The sequence below is a fragment of the Canis aureus genome, chromosome 7, assembly GCF_053574225.1.
Source record: "Canis aureus isolate CA01 chromosome 7, VMU_Caureus_v.1.0, whole genome shotgun sequence".
NCBI lineage: Eukaryota > Metazoa > Chordata > Mammalia > Carnivora > Canidae > Canis > Canis aureus.
The window spans coordinates 28463557-28483032 of NC_135617.1; the positions used below are offsets into that span (position 1 = coordinate 28463557).

A 19476-nucleotide genomic window follows, 5' to 3' on the forward strand; every position below is an offset into this window, starting at 1 on the left:
GCAATTAAAAATCTTCTCAGATTTTAACAAGTCAATCTGAGCGATAGGTTTTGTATAGACATTATGAACAGATATAAGCTCATAACATCAAACATCAGGTTATATTATCTAGACACAGATGTTAAGGAACATATCTTGGGCAAAAGTTTCCAAATCTCTGAATTAAAAATCAGAACTCTAACTTATGAACTTATGAACTTACGAACTTATGAAACTTATGAACTTATGAACTTATGAAAACACAACCCAGAAGAAATTTGGGGGCTTCCATAGTGTTATCTCATCCAAGGGAGGCACACTTAGTGACAGGCATCTGTAGAAATCTGACCCTTTTGGAATTTACAGGAAGAGAAAGAAACATTGAACAATGGCAAATCCATCTCCAGCCTTACAATCCTGAGAACCGAGGTTGGCCGTATTTTTCACGATAATTTTATTTGCATTTTTACAGATGAAGGAAATGGTCTTCCAGGAGGCTGAGCAACTTAACTGCAGGTCCCAGAGCTGGTAAACAACTGTGATGGGATTTGAGGTGCGGGTGGTGGTCTCAACTGTGAGGGTGTGCTGCCTCCGAGGCAAGGCATCTATCACCTGCTGCTACCTCCAAACAGGATCCTTCTAGGTGACCTCCTCAGCAGGATGGCTTCTAAAAACCACAATGATCACAATGAGGAGGTAAGAGTTGAACTGGGCTAACCAGATCATAGCAGGTATGAACACTCCTGACTCTATTGTTGGCTGAGGCTATTCCAGGCTGCGAAGGTCTGGCTGAAAGGTCTAGAAGCTTCAGGTCTCTCAGGAATGTCTCTCTGCCTCCAATGCTGACTTTAGAATTGGAGGTTTCTGCCCCCAGATAAAAAGGTGGTGCGTGTAATGCTCTTCCTATTAGAAATAAAAGATTCTAGATTTCATTCTCCATGGCATGTTTACTCCATAATATTAGATTTAATTATTTGAATTTAATTTGTTGATAGATTGAAACTTAATTTCAAACAGAATGAATTTTAGTAATGAGGATCCAATTTACTGAAATTTCTTTTTTCTTGAAGAGAGAGCCCATGCATGAGACTGGGTAGGGAGGATGGGGCGAGGGAGAGAGAAAATCCCAAGCAAGCTCCAGGCCCAGCCTGACACAGGGGTCAATCTCACCACCCGGAGATCATGACCTGAGCTGAAACAGAGTCAGGCACTTAACCAACTGAGCCACCCAGGGGCCCCTGAAATTCTTAATAACAATAGTTTCCTCATAAGATGAAACAGGAAAGTGTTACCTTTGAGAAATGCCCCACCTTGATCAGGTTCTTGACCTAACCCCCATTTCTGGTTTTCTCTTTACAGTTAGTATTAACAGTGGAACTGAGACCTTTTGAATCCACAGGTGGGTGTGGACACTGCTGTGCCCTCTCCTCCCATGACCCGTGAGGAGTTGGAGATAATGCTGTCACGAAACTCTGTATAACAAATATGCTTTTCACTCTGCCTTTCCTGAAGATTTTGCTTTGTGTCAGGGTCTACTTATGGGAAAACCCAAACAAAAATAAAGGCAAAGTGATAACTCTCCCATGGGTTTAAATCCATGTCCTCTCTGAGGGCTGGCTTTTGACCTTGAGAGATCACACTATGTTCCTAGGATTACACTCATTGTTTCTAGTTTAAAAGTCCTTCTGAAAAAAAAAAAAAAAAAGTCCTTCTGCATAGACTTACCCCAAGTCCTGGGCACCGGGATGGCCATGCTCAGCAGTTGCACACTAGCTAATGTCTCTAGGTCCGGGCTCTGGAGTCAGATATAGCTTCAGGGACGCTCAGGAAGTCCAGGCTTGGAAAGACCAGCACATTTTGCTCCAAAAGCACCTACTCCATGAAGCTTTTCCTTGTCTTTTCATTCTAAGTGGGAATAACTCACCGCCTCCTTTGTGCCTCTCCCACCCTGGATACACTTCTGGCCAGGCATCAAGCATATGTTATAATCATTTGTTCCCATCTCTATGCTCCTGGAAGGAAAAGATCATGCATTTTTCATTATTGTGTTCCCACTACCCAACAAGATTCCAGAAACCTGTATTATGGGGGCACTTAATAAATATCTGGTTGTTGAATAAATGGATTTCCTATGATCCATTTCCAGGATCTCCAGGAGTAAGTTATTGTGAATGATGGGTCTGCATAACAGCATCCACGCATCATGCTCACCAGAGATAGTGAAGGTCGGGCAGGTGATTGTGCCCAGTTCTACTGGCAGTCCATTTAGAACAGTCTGAGGCATGGGGCACCTGGGTGGCTCAGTCATTTAAGTGTCTGACTCTTGGCTTCCGCTCAGGTCATAATCTCAGGGTTATGAAATCGAGCCCTGCAAGGGGCCCCGCTCATTGGGAAGTCTGCTTGAGAGTCTCTCTCTTCCTCTCCACCTGTCCCTCCCCTTCTCCCCCAAATGCTCTCTCTCTCTCTCTCTCTCTCTCTCTGTCTCTCAAAGAGATAGATGGATAATTTTTAAAAAACCCACTCTGAGGCAGGAGGTGAAATGGGACTGAGCCTGATAGCTTCTTCCTCATCTGGCCTTTTGAGCTATTTTCTGGAGGTAGAAACCAAGCTGCATACAGCTGCACAGGCCTGTGGCCATATATACTAGCTCTTATACTAGAAACAGAGAGCCTGACCCCTAGGTCTGGCCAGTGGCAACCTCCTCCACTGCTACAGGCATTTAGCCACCAGTTCAGCAGAGGACAGGCTGCAAAATGGTGACTCAACCCTCTTCTCCCATGGCTTGAGCCATGAATAGCTCTGCTCCTCTTCTCTGATTTCAGAATGAGCATGGGGGAAGGCCGTCAGCCGTCATTTGTAGCTTTTCCAGGAATCCTGTCCTGTCATTTCTGAGGCATGGAGAATGGGGTCTCTTAGAGCACTTTATTGTGCCCTTGGCTCTTCTAACTAGTTAGCAAGAACTGTGTTCTCAGCTGTAGGACGGAAGCTTCTTCTCTGAGAAAGATACATAATGGAAAATTATATCCGTATTTTACATTTGGTTAGAGGGACGACACATAGGAAAGGCCAGAGTCTCTTACTCACAAGGAGCATAAAAATATATGCTCAGGGTATGCATAAATAAAGAAATGATGAAATTAACTGCGCTACTTCAGAACAAAGTTTTTTCACCTAGTCACGAAAATCTGTCAGTATCAAAAAGGAAACAGATCTATGACATGTTTTTTTGTCTTTTTAAGATTTTATTTATTTATTAGAGAGAAAGAGAGAGAGTGAGAGAGAGAAGAAGCAGGGGGAGGGGCACAGGGAGAGTGAGAATCAGCTCCCTGCTGAGCAGAGAACCGCTGCCAACATGTCATAGAAGCCAGCTAGATCCCAGGATTCGATCCCAGGACCCTGGGATCATGACCTAGCCAAGGCAGATGCTCAACCAACTGAGCCATGCAGGTACCCCCTATGATATACTTTTAAAGTGAAAAAACAAATGAGGGCAGCCCCAGTGGCATAGCGGTTTAGCGCCAACTTCAGCCCGGGCTGTGATCCTGGGGACCCGGGATCGAGTCCCATATCGGGATCCCGGTATGGAGCCTGCTTCTCCCTCTGCCTGTGTTTCTGCCTCTCTCTTCTCTCTCTCTCTCTGTGTGTCTCTATGAATAAATAAATTTAAAAGAAAAAACAAATGATGCAATTTATGTTAAAAAAAATCCCATACATGTATATGTATAATGATGTATTTTGTGAAAACAAATGTCTGTAAGACATGTAAAAAGTGTATCTGGTGGGTAGAAGGTAATTTTCATATTTTTATTTTCATAATTGTTGAAATTTTTATAACAGGTATCTTTTTTGTTTAAAAACAAAAAAAATGAAAAAAATAAATTAACAGAAAAAAGAGAATCGGTTAAAGAAAATGAACATTTTTCAAAGAAAATTTCAAAGAAATTTTCACTTACCAAAAATTTTAAATGTATATTTTAACTAATATTAAAGAAAAGGAAGCCGAAGCAACAACAGAGTACTATTTCTGGCACATCAAACTGGAAACTAACTTTTTTTTTATTCATGAGGGACAGAGAGAGAGGCAGAGACATAGGCAGAGGGAGAAGGAGGCTCCCCTGGGGGAGCCTGATGTGGGACTTAATCCAGGAACTCTGGGATCATGCCTTGAGCCAAAGGCCGACTCTCAACCGCTGAGCCACCCAAACATCCCTGGAAACTAATTTTTTTTAACACTATAAAGAAGTCTCGATGAGAATATAGTGAGAGATACAGGCATATTTTTTCCCCTGGTGGTGGGAGTTTATGTAATTTACATTGGCACCCTCATTCAGAACAACAAAGGCAAAATATATTTGAAGCTTCAAAAAGTTTCACTTTTCTATTTTACTCACCAATTGCAATTCTAGAACATATTGAAAGAAAATAATTTATGTATCAAAAAATTTATGTTGAAAACTACTTACAAATTCATAACAGAAATTATAAACAATCTATTCAATAATACAGAAATTAAGGGATAATATCATTCAGTCATTTAAAATCTTATGCTCAAAGAATATTTAATGACATGTTAAAATCTCATTTTATAATTCAGTGAAATTGGGAAGGAAAACTGTCTAAGGTATGAAACCAGCTCTGTAGGGAATCAAATACCTAGGTGTGCAAACATATTCACACAAACATAGACAGGAGATGAGACAAATAGACCAAAACATTAACATTTATGAGAGCCGGGGTTGCAATTATAGGTAATTTTACTTCTTTATCATTTTCTGCACTTTCTACTTTTTCAGCAATGTTCTGATTTTCTACTTATCAGGAAAACCAATGAAGTTAAACTAAAATAATATGAAAAGTAAAAGGGGAAAAAACTGTAGTTCTTTTTGACTAGCAGCAAATGGATACACTAATTAACTGTGTTTCTATGGTGTACTACTCTTAGTGAAATATGTTTTAGAGCATAGAAGATTTTTTAAAAAGTCAGTAATATCTACCCGAAATTTTCCATTAGCTTTTAATATAGAATATCTTGAGTTTGGGTTTTTTGTTTTTGAATTTGGAATTGCATAGCTAATAAACCTATAACTGTTTTTGAAAGGTCAGTAAATATTCTTACAACATCTGGGGAATTCAAAGAGTCAGCTGGGTTGTACCTGCAGTGGACAGCCAGTTATATATATATATATATAAAGATCTTGTTACAAGGAATCTGCTTTCATGGTTCAACTCCAACTCTGATTAAGCTCTGCACCAAAGCGGGATTTAAAGCATCTGTATTTTGGATCCAGAGGATAAAAGAGCTCACTTTATCTCACCACACTCTCCAGGAAACAAATGCTCCAGATAGCAGGCCTGGCACCAGCAAATGCTCTCTGGTTGTTTTCACTAATGCTTTGTCTTTACATAAATGTTACTTTTGCTGGGAGTTTTTGCTTTTGTTATTTAATATGAGGATAGAAGATTCTTGGGGGAGGGGGGCTTTTTTAAAAACACCTTAAAAAGTGTTTCTTAAAAACATAACTTTGTATACTTCATATGGGTGATTTATACAGTCACCACCCTTGATGAGAAAATTCCTGCCAGTTTCCTCATCTTTCCTTGGAAGGCTCAGATCATAGGAGAAAAGGTATCCAAGTGAATCTCACTATTTTCTGTCCAAAATTGTTCTATCTATATTGAAACACATTTAAGAAAGAAATCACAACCAAACTCATTTGGAAAAGAGGCAATCTAGTCCAGATTTGGTAAACATTTATACTTTGCACTTCCTTTAAAGTAAACAGAAAGCTCTGGTGTTGGCTGGAGATCTGCTTCTGCTTGCTAATAAAAACACCCCACACTGTCCAGGTGGTATGTGACAGGCAAGTGTTACTCACACAAGTACCTGGGAAAATACAGTGCTCCCACATAGTATGTCCAGCAAGCTTTGTCCATTAATATGATTTGTCAATATCCTTTAAAGTTATCAACATTAAACCTTTGGTGTCTCTAACTAGTCCCTGTGTATATTTGACTCTCTTTGCTGATTTACAATGCCATGCCATACATCGCTCTAATAGCATCTCGTAGAGAGTAAAAGATTATTCAGTATTTGAGGTAAGGTATACTAGAACTTAAAATTCCTTTCCATTTGGCTCAATCTCCATGGGACTTTAGGCATCTTTTACCATGGAGGGGCTGGGGAGCTCTTCGTAGAAACTATGATATCAAAGGCATTTTGTAGGAACTCTCTTCACTCTGTGCGCTCTTTCTCTTTATTTCCAAATTATGTAACCAATGGCAGGCTAATCTAAAGAGGAGGCAAAGCAGTGGACCAAGATACATGCAAAGTCTTACCAGATGCCAATGCCATGTGGCATGCCCATGACAAGCCTGTTGCTCATCCATATATGCACAGACATTCTTCTCATGGGCTATCGAGTTGGTCAGTCCATTGGTTAAAAGAGTACTGGCTCCAGGGCATGTGTTCTTTATTCACTTGTCCTATTCCAAAGCTCTTTGAACATCCCGAGTGATCAGAAGCTCTTTGAAATACAGTCTGGATTCTGTTCCTATTGGGTTATGTAAGTCTAACTACTTCATCTTTTATATCCTGACCTCAATGTTCTAGTTAATCAAATAAAATGGCATTTTGTGAAAGAAATTAGATCTTGGTGCAATTATGACAGGCTACTTCTTTTTTTAATAATGAGAAACAAAATGGAAATGAAAACTGCCAATAGCCTACAGAGGCTCCCCAAAATCTCCTTTGTGGAAGCTCACTGCCTTGAGCAACACATTTAACAACCGGCTCAGCAACCCAGTTGTGTGTGCCTTGTCCTCTGCAACCCACCTGCCATGGGGGTGAGTCGCTTCCAACATGCCTTGATGGAAATTGTGCTGTCTGTTGAAGGTTTTTGTAACGCAGGAGGTCCAGATACTCTGATGGGTAGCCCAAGCCCATCATTTTTCAGGCTTATTTCCCTTATATCCAAAGGGTGAAAATCTAATTGAACTTGATTCTCTCATGACTTTGGACAATATATTTCATCTTATTTTTTTTTTCATCTTAATTTTAAAGCCTCAGTTTACTCATCTGTAAAACACCTGTCAGATCTCTGTTAAGAGTTAAACAAGATAAGATATTTATTTATTTGTTTTAAAGATCTTGTTTATTTATTTTAGAGAAAGAGAGAGAGAGCAGAGGGGGAAGGGCAGAGAGAGAGGCAGAGAGAGAATCTTAAGCAGATGCCATGTGGAGTGCAAAGCCTGAGGTGGGCCTTGATATCATGACCCAAGCCAAAACCAAGAGTCAGACACTCAGCCGACTGAGCCACCCAGGCACCCCTAGATAAGATATTTAAAATGCTATCACAAAAACCAACAAGCACATGAAAAGATGCTCAACATTATTAGGCAGTAGGCAGATACAAATCAAAACCACAGAGAGATAATACCTCATACCACCTACAAAGGCTGGAACCAAAAAAAAAAAAAATTGAAAATAGCAAATGTTGGTGAGGATGGGGAGAAATTAGAACCCTCATACCTTTCTGGTGACAATATAAAATGGAAACTGTGACAAATAGTGTAGCAGTTCCTCAGCAAGTCAAGTATAGTTAAATCATATGACCCAGTAATGCCACTCCTGGGTATATACCCAAAAGAATTGAAAACAGATGCCCCTCAAAAAACTTGAACATAAATATTTAGAGAAGCACTATTCCCAATAACTAAAACACAGAAACAATCCAAATGTCAATCAACTGATAAGTGGACAGACAAAATGTGGTATATCCATAAAATGGGAAATTAGTAAGCCATAAAGAGGAGTAAAGTACAGATACATGCTACCCCATGGATGAAACCTTGAAAATATTATGCAAAATAAAACAAAGTGGATCCAACAAGCAATAAATTATATGAATCAATTTATATGAAGTATCCAGAATAGGCAAATCCATAGAGATAAAAAGCAGATTAATAGTTGCCAGGGATTGATAGGAGGGAAGAATGGGGAGTGTCATGGGTATAGGGTTTCCTTTTGAGATTTTTTTTTCTTTTGAGATGTTTAAAATGTTCTAGAACTAGATAGTGGTGATGATTGCATAACACTATGAATATACTAAATGTCACTGATGGTAAATTTTATGTTACATGTGGTATTTTGCTACAATAAAATATTTTGATAATGATTCAGCTATTACTAAATAATTTTGGCATTTTTATGTATTCTCAGAACAATATTACCTGATAATTATTATCTAACAATATTGTGCATTGTGTTTTCTATTAGTAGCATCATTATCTAATTGTTATAATTTTAATCTTCAACTAAACTACATGCTCCATCATATCAGAACAGGACCTCATTACCTTCTACCAAGATATTCCTGCATACAGACAGAACTTCCTGTAAGAATTGATTTCAGAGACACTGAAAATCTTATCTGTCCCTACATTTTTACCCCAGCCTACTGTGAACTGTGAAATTCCATATAAGAAAGACTCCTTTGTGTAAGGCACTATATTTCTACCATTGGAATAATAAACTGGAAGAGTTAATACAGATCAGAAAATTTAACACCTCAGCATGAAAATAAGCCAGTCACCAAAAAAGAATCTGAAGAAATCGGACTTTGCACAGGAGATTTGGTGGGGGCTGACTGAGGTGACAGCTTTGCCTGTTAAGGTAAACTTCAGTGATTGGCTCTGAATCACCAGGTCAGTGGGAGACAATAATACTCTGGAGGAGGACTGCTGAAATGGAGGTGAGAAATTTGAAAGGCAAATTTCAACTAGGTGAGATTTTACCAAGCTCTTGTGTTGTACCCAAAGCCATTATGTCTATCCCAATACAACAGGCATTCAAAATGGCAATCAAGGTACTTTTCTTTTAAATGAAGAAATGAGTGAAAAATGATGTCTGGAATAGATTTTAAAAGGCCCTTTTCTTCCTCTTCTTTTATCATGAGTTATAACTTAAATAATAATAATAATAATTAACATTTATATGGCTTATAACAGGCGAAACAATTTATATGATTATTTTACTCATATAAATACTCATGCCCTTAATCCTATGAGAGTTACTATTATTACCCCAATTCAGAGAAAAAAGGAAATTGAAACTTCTAAAGGATAAGCAACTCCCCCAAGTCATAGCCTAGGGCAGCCAGCTTTCAATGCATCCCAAATCTCCACTCTAACCATTACACTTCCCTGTTCAAACACCCTCTGTCACTCTCTGTGATGTTTTCCACGCTGTGGAAACATCAGCGTGGGCTAATTAAATCTAAGAAAATGAGTCAGAGCCAACAACAGCAAAGAGCAATCATGAACACTGTGGGGTGTAGAGACAGTTTGATAATTTCCCTCTCCGCCCCTCCCACTCACCCCAGCTTCTCACGTTAAGCCTGGGGGCTTTAATTGCTATTATCAAAGCAAGATCATGGGAGCCCCTATGAAAGCATATCAAGTGCTCATTCCAGTTTAAGTTGGTGTTTTTGTGTGTGTGGAAAACAAAACTAAACAAAAAACCCCCAAAAGACATATTGAAATAATGGATAAAATTTACAACACTTATTATTAGGTAATATTTGTTGCAAGTACTATGTTTAGCTTGTGTGGAATATCGATAGCTTGTTTTATTTCTTTTATTGTGTTTTGACATGTCTACAGAATGACCTTTCGTGAGTTACAGTAACATAGCCACTCCATCATCTATATTTACTCAATGATTTAAGATCGCTTTAGGATCAGCAACTTCAGACAATGCGAAATCTGAGTTGAGTATTTCCTAGCTTCTGCACTCACTTTTGTATAAATTGGGCCACTTCTCCTTACACCTATGCAAATTTATCACATTTATATACTTTCAAAGCAGCTAAAAAGAAGACTTGAGATCCAAAGTTTTGAGTAGACCATCAAAAAACCAAACAATCTGGTGACATTTGGAATGTTTCACTTTCCACTGCTCTATTGAGGCCATGTGTACAAATTATTCTACATATGCATCATTTGGGAATACATACATAGATGGAGTCTAGTTAGCAATATCTTTTTCTTTGTCTATGTTTCATTCTCTCCAATGGCTTAAAATCAGTACAGCCATTATTTTCCTGATCTATAGAATTTTTCTTTCATAGCTGAAGAATTTGCTAGACTATAGCTTTTCATCCAATTAATCGTAAAAGGTTTATCTCTTCCAAGCTGTGTTACTCTTCAGAGGCAACAAGCAAGGACTGTATCATAGTTTAAATCCAAGAGTGATGTAACCAGGAGCATCTGTCCCTTTCTTACTTGAGCAGAGGGATGGAGCGACTGGGTCCACATTACAAACCTAACCATGCACATGTGGTAACGTGTTACTCCAAACACCTGATGGTCCTCCACTACTCCCCCCCCACCACAACCCCCTCACCACACACACAGACCCACATGCTGGCAAATGGCAAAATCAATGCAACCAGATGGGTGGTGACCTGAAAGTTGCTGAGACCATATGAAGCAATCAGAGATTTTACTTGCTGGAGATGTTAATTACTTTGTGCTCAGATAAATACTATAATGCTCAGGAAAGGGACTATTATTTGGAGTTGACTACTTTTTTAGAGCATGGGCTGTTGTCAGGAGGCTGCTCTGGTTGGTTGCTTTAGGATCTACACTCTCAACAAGGCTTCCTGAAAAGATAATTAAAGGACTCCCAGCTCAGCTAAGCACATAATGTTTATATCAGGCAGAGAGCAACAAAAAAACTTCTCAAAATTTGTATTTTGGCTTCTGAGCTTCTGCAGGAATCCATATAAAGTGTGTTAAATTTATGTGTCTAGTAGCTCACACTGTGCTTGTTAAACCTTTCTTACTTTCAAAATAGGTGTCTGCTTAGGACTCTGAAATGGATCAAAACAAAGGCAGAAGGTGAAGGCTTAGGGAATGCCCTGAACAGCAGTTAAGAAGTCTACAATCAAACAATTAACCTGCTGTGTGGCTGCTATGTTTTCAAGACTGTACTGTGTACCCTGGGGAATAAAGACATTATTTCTATAGGAGACTATAGTAGAGAATAAAAATACAAAATAGGGGCAGACACTAACCAAGATGCCTACTCATGAGGCATTTCTTTCTTTTTTCCCAGCAGAACTCCAGCAGTTTGCCCTGCCCCAAGTGATGAATTATTTAAGCCAATTATGGCATCCCTTTTCTCCTTTCCCAGAACACTTTTTTTTCTTTTTTCTTTTCTTCTTTCTTTCTTTCTTTCTTTCTTTCTTTCTTTCTTTCTTTCTTTCTTTCTTTCTTCTTTCTTTTTTTTTTTTTTTGGCTAATTCTCTACCTAGGGATGACACACTTTCCATTGGTACTTTCTTCTACCTTTCACTCATGAAGAGATGAAATGCCTGGAGCTACAGCAGCCATTTTGTAATAGTGAAGCAAAAAGTATATAGATGGAAATCCAATAGTCTGAGGATAATGAAACCAAAGGGTTTTTTGACTTGTTGATGAAACTTTGGAAGCACACAATAAATATCTCTAGAGTTCAACCTTCCATTAACAAGGTCTTCCATGACACATAACCGAAGGCTTTCTAAACTGATGCAATATATATTCATAAACTATCAATAAAAAAATAGTAAGTTCTAAAATCTATGATTTGGAGGACTAGCACAAGGATAAACAAGACAGAAATATTTATTGAAATTTTCCTGTTGTGTCAGGCATTCTGCTTGATGTTATTTGACATATACTTTGGAAAAGCACAACAGAAACTACTTATGCCATAGTGAAGGAGGTAGAACTTGAGCTAGGCTCTGAAAGTGGTTAGAATTGAGACAGGTAGAAGGTAAGGAGATCCTTCTAGAAAGGGAGAGCAGCATAAACAAAGGTGAGGTGGTATGAAAGGTTATGACTTCCATAGAAGAAAGTAAGTGGGTCATGCTGGAAGAAGGAGAGGTAGAGCATTGGGTACAAAGAGACATCAGGTTGAGTAGAAGGGGCTGGATTATTGAAGGTCATGATAGAAGAGTTCGGGCGTGATCATCAGGTGATTTGGGAAACACGGAAGGCCATAGGAAGTACCATGAAGAAAATGATTACAAAACCAAATGCAGGTTGGAATGGAAGTGATAGTCTGAAGATACATGGATCAATCAAAAACCTGTTATGAAATACTAATATTAATATAACACTATAATAACAATAGCCGATTATTTAGCATCTATTATGTGCCAACTCTGTTCTGAGTGTTCTACATTCAATCTTCAAATGACTCTATGAGATAGGTATGAATACTTTTACAGATGTAGATCTGAGGCACTGAGAGTTTTCCAACTTGCCAAAGATAACACAAGTAAGACAAAACAGTAATAAAGTAATTAAATAATAATATGGGTATTAGGGCTTAGATTAGGGTGGTGTATCAGAGAAAAGAAAGAAGCCAGTCTAGTAGGCTCGCTTATCTCAGCAATTCCCTTCCTGTCCCTGAATTCATTAATCGCAGTTTATAAAGGGTCCTTTGCCTTATTTCCAGTTGCTTCTATTTTTTTTTTAATTGTTTTTTCCAGTTGCTTCTAGAACTCCTTCTGGACTTTGTCTCTCAAACCTGCTTACATCTTGCAGGTTCTACACAACAACACCTTCCCTGTGTTTCTCATTGCTGTTCTCAGTCCTCTCCATTGACTTGCCACCTTGACCTCTCATTGATTCATGGAACTTGAACCACAAGTGCTCTGTGCTTTGATCACACAGTCATGGCTAACCCCCTTCTCATTCCCATGCCCAATCTACGTTAGCTCTCAGGACCCTGGGCCTCCAACTTGGCCTGTAGAAAGAGCAGACAGAGTGAATACATTGCACTAGCTACATTCCTAGTGCTACATGTACGCAGCAGCTTCTGCAATGTACAAAGCAGATACAGAACATTTCTACCACCACAAATAATTCTATTGATGGTTCTGTTCTGTAGATTCAGGAGATTATATTTTTATAGGATAAAAACATGCTACATTTTCTACCTGCAGATCTACATAATGCCAGAATAACCTCATACTGTTGTTCTTTTTCTCCTGGCATTAATTAAGATTTCCACCTAAGTGGCTTATTATTAGAAATGGTTAAGGTAATTTGCCACTATTCCCAGATGTTTCTGGTAATTGTGAATGTCTATAAAGTTGATATTATCTTTTAATAATTTTTTATTCATATTTAAGGATCTGAATTCCCTATGTACTCCTTGAGTCACAAGTTCCACTTTAGTATAAAAGAAGGAGTGTTCACTATGAAATCAAGATTTGGTCCTCAACGTTTTCTCTGAATTGAATGTCAAAGCATTTTATAGGAATAGCATGCTTGAGTATAAATAAATGAAATACAATCTCTTTTGTAAGTACATACCTAAGAGCCATTGTCTATCAAACTAGAGATGAAGAGACTTGTGTATAGATCAAATTAGCAAGAGTATTAAATGAATAATTGAAACAGTGTCAACTAAATAACCAAACACAGTAAATAAATAAACCCTAAATTGGCAGGATTTTCTTGGCAATCCTAAATCCAATCAATGTTTGCTGAGTATCAGTATTCCTGATGCAATTAAAACACAGTATTATGCATACGCTGTACTCTACATAATATATATATATTTTTTAGAAATGTATGGTTTTCTACCAAAGATGACTTAGTGTAATATTTGGATTATGCAAACTTTTAAATATGCAATTTTGATCATTCTGTTGTATTTTATTTTTCCATTGTAATCATAATCATATGTTTATATACTATAGACCTTTATGATGTTTCTCTCCGAAGATATAAAGGAAAAATGCATACACACACACACACACACACACACACACACACACACACACCCTGGAGTTATAGTTGAGAAGAAAACCTCCTAACAAATTCACTTACTATATAACAGCATCTTTCATACTTCACACTGCATAAACCAGAAAAAAGTGTCAATATTTCTGCTATTTTCAGAACTCGATGAGTATTATCAAGCGGTGGCTATGGGAAGACATTTTCCAGCCTTCTTTTATCTCCTTATATCTCAGGATGCTCAAAAAGGAGTTTCATGCTCACTTTTCTGTTTAAAAATCACCCAGTATTTCCTGTGAGTCATGAGTCAGAAGAGTAATGTGATTTCATTGTATGGCTGAGTAAACACAGAAATCTGATTTCAGGCTAGGGACAAATTTCAATGTGAAAATATAAATCACATAGTTGATCCTTTTTTTTTCTCTTTTAAGCGATCCTGTCAGGCATCCGACAAGAGGGTGAAAATCACACTTTACTTGAGCACGTGTTTTCCCACTTTTATTACCTTTTCTTGTTAAAACATGACATTTCTTTCTTGAATGTTTTTTTCCCAACCTGGAAAATGCTTTTAATTAATTTTTCAAAGTTAAATAGTTTTGATTATTAGTGTTTGGATAATGAATGAGGATGTTTCAGGGCAAAACATCAGAGTATATTCTAAGGAAAAGTTGAATATGGGAAGAACTGGGGCAAACTGTAAGACACACAAATAAATCCATTTTTGTATTTACATGGGCATACAACCAAGAAACAGATGAACAAAAATGGTACAAGGCAGGTAGGAATGTTCTTTGCATCTTCTAATCCCATGAGTTTATCTCATTTCTTCATGTCTTTCATTCCTAAAAAAGAGGCTACAAGTCATAACTTATAGCCTGCATGAAGTGACACTACCAAGAAGAAAAAACATCTATCTGGTCATTTGGCCATTTGGCCAATTTGGGAAGCTTTATGTGACAGAAAGGAAAGAATCAGACAAATTAGAGGGTGGGTGAGAATGGAAAAATATGTACACTTTAGAGGAGAGTGGTTGAGCTGGAGCAGATTTCCTACTCAGAATCCTGCCACCTCCTTGACCGTGGGGAATCAGTTCTGGCTCTAGATGAACCATGAACTCAGTTTCTGACCAAGGATAAGCCACTTGATCTCCCTCTGGACTACAAACCTCCTTGCCTCAAAAATTGAAGTTCTGGAGGCACACAGAATGTTAGGGTTTCATGAATAGAAGAAGTAAGAAGGGTGACCATAAGGCCCAGCAGTAACTATCATTTTACTCCTGGTACTGGGAGGGAGAAAGTCTTGCTAGAGGACAGCTCGATACCCAAGATCCGTCATATACACTCGGTAGATTTGGCTTCTTGCACATGTCTTCTTTCCCACTAACTCATACTCTATGATTTCATGCAAGACATTGTGTGTTTGATCATCAGAGCAGCTTGACATAGGGAGCTTGGATCTTCTCACTGGGCATTTGCTTCAATGGAGCCCTTACACAAACCAACATGATGGGGTCTGTAGGGTAAGTTGATCTTTTATTTTGTTATTTCAAAAAGTAAGTGCTATGTAGATATAAAGATTTATAGACAAACTAATGTCCTTTAGAGTGAAAAGCAGAATGGAGGAAAGGTGGCACAGGTGCTAGTGCTGCACACTGGCTAGACTTCCAGTGGCCAACACCTGCACCAAGGACTTGCTATAGGAGACCACTCTGCCTCATGTAAGCGGGCCTAACAAAGGGCAGAGATGTTGTCCTTCATCAGAGCAGTGCTCATTCAATGACTGATGGAAGTTGGTATGTAAATGTCCCAGCTCCTTCATCCTTCTGGGATGCATGGTCAGGATTTCCCTGGTGGGATTAGGTTCCATTCATACCTAGTAATGGTTGCCTCCTGCATTGGCTGCTTCCTTCCCTGTCTCACTTCCCAACTCTTCTCTGGTCATGACTTTCTCCTCCCCAACTATTTGCACTTAAATTCTTATCTTATGATCTGCTCCTGTGGGAGGCCAAACTGAGATTTGGAGGTTATTGTAAATTTGGCTTATAATATACTAGTTTTATTTAAAAGCAAATTTTTAAAAGATTTTATTTATTTATTCTTGAGAGACACACAGATAGAAAAGCAGAGACATAGGCAGAGGGAGAATCAGGCTCCATGCAGGGAGCCTGATGTGGAACTCGATCCCAGGACTCCGGGATCACACCCTGAGCCAAAGTCAGACGCTCAACCGCTGAGCCACGCAGGCATCCCTAAAAGTAAATCTTTTAAAGATAACTTGTGTCAGATGTTCTTAAGCACTTTACAGATAGGAAGCTTATAAAGCCTTTCAAAACTTTCTGAATTGAGATGCTAAATGAAATTTCTATACTTGAATTTCTGGCAATAGTAGGATATAGATGTTTCAAATGCTTTATTTCTTTTGTTTTGTTTTGTTTTTTAATAGTTGACACAAATGTTACCTTAGTTTCAGGTGTACAACATAGTGATTACACAACTCTATACATTATGCTGTGCTCACTACAAGTGTAGCTACTGCCTTCCCTTTTTTCTTTTAAATGAGTTAAATTTAAACATGGATAAATCTATAATTATATTAAGGTTTTTAACTTGATTATAAAAGTGTATACAATCTGAGACCATTTGAGAGACAAAAAGCAGGATACAATAGTACTGCCTTACTCGTGGTTTCAGATACCCAAGGTCAATCGCCATCTGGAAAAAGATAATCTCCCTGACTCATCATCAGAAGGCCAATCAATAGTAGCCTAACACTATGTCATAACCCATGCGTCACTCGCCTACCTCCACCTCATCACTTGGGTATTTTATCATGTCACATCATCACAAGAAGCGTGACTACAGTACAATAAGATATTTTGAGAGAGAGACCTCATTTACATAACTTTTATTACAGTATATTGTTATAACTATTCTATTTATTACTAGTTATTATTGTTAATCCCTTACTGTGCCTGACTTATGAATTAAAGGCATATATGTATAGGAAAAAACATAGCATATATAGGATTCAGTACTAACCACAATTTCAGGCATCCAGTTGGGGTCTTAGAACATAAGTACCACAAATAAGGGGGAACTGCTGTATATTTTAGGATATTATTTTACATTGACTCTCAGTTATAGTTTATTTATGCATCAGTTTCTCTTATTAAAACTGAAATAATTAGGGACACCTGGGTGGGTGGCTCAGTCAGTTAAGTGGGCAACTCTTTATTGGCTCAGGTCATGATTTCAGGGTCCTGGGATCAGCAGTGCCAAGCTTCGTGCTTAGCAGGGAGTCTGCTTAAGGATTCTCTCTCTCTCTCTCTCACTCTACCCCTCCCCCAACTCACTCGCACATGAAATGCTCTCTCTCAAATAAATAAATAAATCTTAAAAAATACCTAAAGTAATTATAATGGCTTGCTTTCTTTTAAAGAATATCCAGACTTTATTTATTTATTTATTTATTTTTAGAGACAGAGAAAGAGTGTGCATCCAAGCAGGGAGTGGGGAAGAGGGAGAGAATCTCAAGGAGACTCCATGCTGAGCCCAATGCAGGGCTCAATTTCACAACCCTGAGATCATGATCTGAGCCAAAATCAAGAGTAGGTTATTCAACCATCTGATCCTCCAAGTAACCCATAATGGTTCACTTTTACTGAATTTTAAGTTTTACTGGTGTTTTAATAATACAACTATAATTCATATTATTCTGTTTTTATTATAACAGAATGGCGTGACATACATTAAAATGTGCTGTAGTATAACAGCATATGATAATAATAAAGAGATTCTTTTCATTAAGACATGAAACAAGTATAATCTTGGGAAAATTACTTAACCTTTCTATGCCTTAGTTTCCTTATCTGAGATATCAGGATATGGGTCTGGGTTATGAGATGTCAGCCTCCAGTTTTTTTCAGGAGCATTTTTCTTGCTCAAGCTGGGTTATCCCCTGAGAAAATATGAACAACCACAGACCATTATGCGTCTGTTAGGGTGTGACTATTTTCTGTGGGTAAATCGGAGCGTTTCAATCTTTTCACTTTTTGCCCACCATTGATTACAGATTTAACCAAGCAATGAAAGACAATCATACTATTGAAACATAACAAGCAGTCTTCCTGAAACGAGACACTGTGTCTCCACAACAGGAGGTTGGTAATGATGAGGGAAGAGAATAGTTAATTTAGTCATCTTCCCCCTACATCTTCTTGTCTTGTAGTTTGGCAGTGACATGGCAACTGGATAATCACCATCAGACCTCCCCCGGCCTCCCCCTCCTCCTCTACCCTTGCAGCTTTGCCATTGTTTCAGACTTTATTAGTCATTATATAATGTGTTGCTTTTTCAAGTTGTATCCCTTTTGTGAGTCATCAATTGACTTCATTTGTGTAATTTTTTAATCTTCTGATTCTTTGGATGGCAGATGGTAGTGTTTGACAGATTTTCTCATCTTAATGAAGGACCAAACAATTGGAGTACTGTGCATGTGTCAACATATTCATAAATCTTAGTGGTTTTTCCCCATGTTTCAAGGATTCCTGGAAATGTAATAGGTATTATGCTTATAAAGTCTATTTAGGCAAACAAGGTTGAACATAATCTATTCCCTTGCAGATGTATAGGATTTTCTCAATGTTTAAAAATTCCTTTAATTATTTAATCTACACATATTTACTGACTAACCATTTTTTAAAGATTTATTTATTTATTTGAGAGAAAGCAAGAGAGATCACAGAGAGAGAGGCAGAGAGGGGCAGAGAGAGAAGCAGACTCCCTATTGAGCAGGGAGCCCAACAAGGGGCTCAATCCCAGGACCCTGAGATCATGACTGGAGCTGAAGGTGGATGCTTGACCAACTGAGCCACCCAACTGCCCCCTGAGTATACATTATTTAATAATCACTGTCTGGGAATTCAAAAAGGAAGGAGGAAGGGCAAACATTTCTAGCCCTTTGTAAGCATTTGATCTTCTGGGAGATAACACATGATAGAGGTCAATATATATAATAATTAATAATTAAGTAATTATTAATACTTAACTAAGTAATAATAATTAAATAAATAAGTAATTTAGGTATAGGCATCCTACATTAACTAAATCCTTTCCCCCACTGGTCAATATATAATAATTAATAATTAAGTAATTATTAATACTTAACTAAGTAATAATTAAATAAATAAGTAAGTAATTTAGGTATAGGCATCCTACATTAACTAAATCCTTTCCCCCACTGAGGCTTGAATTCAAATATTAAAGGGTTTCTTACCTTCCCTCAGCTTGTAGGTTGATGTGTGAGACCTCCATAAAGAAATAATTTCTAAAAACTCTGTTTCTGGGGATCCCTGGGTGGCTCAGCGGTTTAGCACCTGCCTTTGGCCCAGGGCATGATCCTGGGGTCCCGGCATCGAGTCCCACATTGGGCTCCCAGCATGGAGCCGGCTTCTCTCTCTGCCTGTGTCTCTGCCTCTCTCTCTCTCTCTCATGAATAAATAATAAAAAATAAATAAAATCTTAAAAAAAATTAAAAAATGAAAATAAAAACTCTGTTTCTGGCACTGAATCCCTAGGGTGTGTCAGAAGTACATTGTTTCTCCCACATTACCTTCACACTTTTCCAAAAATACAGATTAGAAGTGGAGTAGAAATTCAGAGAAGAGTGATATAGTTGAGTTCTAGAAGATCTTTGGTCAAT

The 19476-nt window shown here is 38.1% G+C and overlaps 1 long non-coding RNA gene across 1 annotated transcript in view; it reads right to left on the bottom strand.

Moving 5' to 3' along the window:
* Positions 1-416: 416 nt before the first annotated feature.
* LOC144317188 (uncharacterized) overlaps positions 417-19476 on the bottom strand; it is a 74558-nt gene continuing 55498 nt past the window's right edge. Inside the window, exons 3-4 of the long non-coding RNA XR_013383120.1 lie at positions 1705-1991; positions 417-882 (exon numbers count right to left, since the gene is read on the bottom strand). This is a non-coding gene — a long non-coding RNA (uncharacterized LOC144317188). The remainder of the gene's footprint in view (positions 883-1704; positions 1992-19476) is intronic.